The sequence below is a fragment of the Pteropus vampyrus genome, unplaced genomic scaffold (genome assembly GCF_000151845.1).
Source record: "Pteropus vampyrus isolate Shadow unplaced genomic scaffold, Pvam_2.0 Scaffold47, whole genome shotgun sequence".
Taxonomy (NCBI): Eukaryota; Metazoa; Chordata; class Mammalia; order Chiroptera; family Pteropodidae; genus Pteropus; species Pteropus vampyrus.
Window position 1 is genome coordinate 9720532 of NW_011888828.1, and position 3720 is coordinate 9724251.

The following is a 3720-nucleotide window of genomic DNA, read 5'->3' on the forward strand; positions in this document are numbered from 1 at the left end:
GCTTGTTAACATAGTTGACCAGCTCGTCTGACAGGGGCGGGAAGTTTGGCCTGTTCCGGGCACTGGTCAGCACCACAAGGCAGCTGAGAGTGGTCAACAGCTGCCACATTTTGGAAGATTCACCTAGAAAAGAAAGGACACAAGACATCAGGCTGCTCCTCCTTCACTCAGTTCAAATGTTCCACACACAGCAAGGGCGCCATTTCAGGCAGCATGGTTCTGGGGCCCAGAAAAACCCAGGGGCCAAAAGCCCCATGTTCTCGCCGTGGCTGCCATCTGTCCCCTTCTGTTCCTCAGTATCCTCTTCTGTCATGCCAAGGTTTGGTGATAAAGAACCCTCAGAAGGCTCCCAGGCCTTGTCCCAAAGTCCCAACCTGTGCCTGCAGCACACAGGACCATGCTGTGGACTGTCTGCATCCCCCCAAAATCCATGTTGGAATCCTAACCCCCAATGTGTGGTATTAGGAGGCGGGGCCTTTGAGGGGCGATTCGGTCCTGAGGGTGGAGCCCACATGAACGGGGTTAATGCCCTTAGAAGAGAGACCCCAGAGAGATCCTCTGCCCCTTCTGCCATGTGAGGACACAGCGGGAAGTCCGTGACCTCGACATGGGCCCTCACTGGACCGTGCCGGTGCCCTGATCTTGGATTTCTAGCCTCCAGACTGTGAGAAACAAATTTCTTCTTACAAGGCACCCAGTGTGTGATATCCTGCTGAAGCAGCCTGAATGGGCTAAGATAGGCCGTGTGCGTTTCTCCTCCTCGTGGCTGGGCGCTGGGAAAAAGTAAGCAGAGAGCCTGTGTCGCCTGCAGTGAGGCCCTTGTGCAGCCGGGGACTGGACACTTGTGCTGCTTGGGCCTCCAGGGCTGTCACTCAGAGCTAGGACTGAGACCGTGGCCTGAAATGGTGCTGTTTACCGGATGGCTCGTGGCCCCAACCCTCTTGTGAGCTGTGAGGGCCAGACCAGGGCTGCCTTGTTTTCTGCCAAAACCCCAGTGCCAAGGCAACAAGCATGATCAATGAGTCAGTCCTACACGAATGACTGCACCAACATCTTTAGGCTAAAACTTGGTCCAGGGCCCTCTCTGATATCACCAAACTGTCTCGCCATGGATTTGTAGAACAAAGTTGGAGACGCTCCCCGAGTTAGTGCTCTGAGAGAGTAAGCAGTCTATCCGGGTGATTATGCCCCTGGTGGAGGACCAAATGCAAGAAAAAAGAAAAATGCAAGAGAAAAGAAATTCCATGAGCCACATTTTGGATACAAAAGAAGCAAAACACAAGGCAACCTGAGCCAGGCATGCGCCGGACTCAGGAGAGGCAGGGAAGCAGAGCTGGTCTGGCCAGTGGCACAAGTCTTCTGAGGCTTTCTCTGGTTTTTCCAGTCAGCTGAGGGCTCCGCTTCCAGTTCCAGAGATGGGCCTTCCAAGAAGAGAAACCAGCACATCAGAACCTTGGCCCTTAGATCTCGGACTGGCCTATGAGTCAGGAGACCAGCGATTTCCAGCTCAGCCTCTGTATCACGCCCTTAGGCAGCAGCTCTATAAAAACAAGGAACGCAACCGGGTGCCACATCAATGCCAGGCCTTGGGAAACACCCCGACAGCCGGGACTGTGAGTGAGTGTGTGCGTGTCGCGGAGATTTCCGGACCTCAGTGGCTTACACGGCAGGCTCTGAAATGATCTAACTCCTCAGAGGTCACAGGTTGTTGTGAGAGTTCCATAAGGACGACATGACTTAGGTGACTGGCACTTAACATGCTGCCTCCCACACACCACACAGTGAATTACATTTGAGAGAATATTTAAACTTAATTGTTGCTTAAGCAATAATTCACCTGGAAGAATAAATGTGTAAAAATAGCAAGACAATTGTGGAAAAGAGCACGGATGAAGGCCAGGCCCTCGTGGTAGTAAATGTACTGTAAACCTCTGGGTGATGCTGGCCCAGGACCAGTCTGAACAACAAACCAGACCTGCCGTTCAGAAGCGTGTCCTGTGTGGGAATTTCATGCGTGTGGTAGAGACAAGCGAGGAGATGGAGCAACCTCAGTGCTTGCAAAACTGGCTGTGCATTTTGAAAAAAAGAAAAAAGCTGTATCTTTACACTCGATTCCTTACACACAAAGACTGCCGCATGGAACAAAAGTCTTGAATAAAAACATAGAAGTTTTATGAAGAAAATAAATGCACCTTAAAAAATGTAACATTGAAATGAGGAACGCCTAATGCTGACATAATGCAGAACCTTATAGGTTCACGATGACATGAAAATAAAGCTTCTCTTCTAGAAAAACAAAGAGTGGCAAGCTGACAAAAAATAATGCTTACGTCTATCAAAGGCTTCGTTTCCTTCATGTGTGGAGGGCTCTTAAAAATCAGAATAGAAACAGCATAATAGAAAAACGGCAAAAGTACACGCACAGTGAATTTACAGAAAAAGAACTACAAATGGCCATCAGATATTAAAAGATGCTCAACCATGGAGAGATAAAGACAGAATTAATCTTCAGTCAGACTGGCAAAGGCAGCACAGTTTGATAGTTCTCGGCGGGGGTTCGAGGTGGGGAAGCAGAGATGCGGCACTGCCCAGTGTGGGAACCACCACGCAGAGGCCTCCTTGGCCATCTCTATCAACTTTTCAATCTGCATGTCCTCTGCCTCAGCAATCTGACATTTAGACATTTATCCTACCAGTCTCAAAATGCAAAGATACAAGTACACAGATATTCATCAAACAGTCTCTGTATTAGTAAAAGACCAGAAACCAAGCAAGTGTTGAATAACAGAGCAACTGTTAAGTCATGGTTAATGGTGAAAGCAGCCATTCAAGAGATGAACTGTACTGATAAAGTACACTATCACATCGTACTGATAAATATGCCCAAGATAGACGGTAAGTGAAAAAAAGCACGACCCAGGTGAGTCACGGTCAGCACATAAACCCATTAAGCAATGTACAAATATATTCCTGTCACTACATATAAAAAGTCAAGAAAAACACACAAACATAATAAGTAACCACTGCGGGGGTACTTATTTTTCAGTAAACATCTTTCTTTTCTTTCTTCTTCTTTTTTTTTTTAATGAATGTTACTATATTTGAAGCTTTGTTCTTTTAGGAAGAACAGTAGCTAGGGCTACCACAGACCCCATGCCACCAAACTGATGAAAGAACATTGGTTTTAATGAGGCCCCAAATGCAGTTCCAATCATCTCCCCAGCCACCAATGAGGCTCCCTCCCTAGTGACTTTCTGCTCAAAACACTTAAGCTTCCCATTTTCGGTGACTCATGGGGAGACTGCCACTCACATGACCACACGTCAGGGACCCATGCTGCCTCCAGACTGTTAGGTAAATGTCTTGCTCCATCCTCGCATGGCAGAAGCAGCGAGCTCTCTGGGGAGCAAAGCATTTGGGCTCCTTTCTTTTCATTGACACCCTCTGATTTGCACTTGGCATCTAAACATTTTTCCAAGATAGGAGAACCAAGTGTAAGAGGCGGTCTCAATGAAATGCTCCCTCATTGTCAAACGGGGGTGTCCCCAGGTGTCCCCTGGGGGCTCAGCCGGCTGCTGAGATGTTAAATCATAAGCAAGTGGAGGATAGGAGCACTTTCATGGCAACTCGGATTATAAACAAGATTTTTCTGTGTGTGCATGGTGTTTGTTTGTTTTGTGGTGGGAGAGAACACGGGCCCTTCCCATCTCCCAGACGGTT

General features: G+C 48.0%; 1 long non-coding RNA gene across 6 annotated transcripts in view; it reads right to left on the reverse strand.

Moving 5' to 3' along the window:
* Positions 1-73: 73 nt before the first annotated feature.
* Positions 74-3720, reverse strand: part of LOC111739128 — a 12947-nt gene continuing 9300 nt past the window's right edge. For 5 of the 6 annotated variants that reach the window (XR_002780143.1, XR_002780145.1, XR_002780147.1 and 2 more), the window contains exon 2: positions 74-123. This is a non-coding gene — a long non-coding RNA (uncharacterized LOC111739128). Of the gene's footprint in view, positions 124-1288; positions 3661-3720 lie in introns of those variants that run through there. The other variant, XR_002780146.1, reaches the window with a different exon arrangement.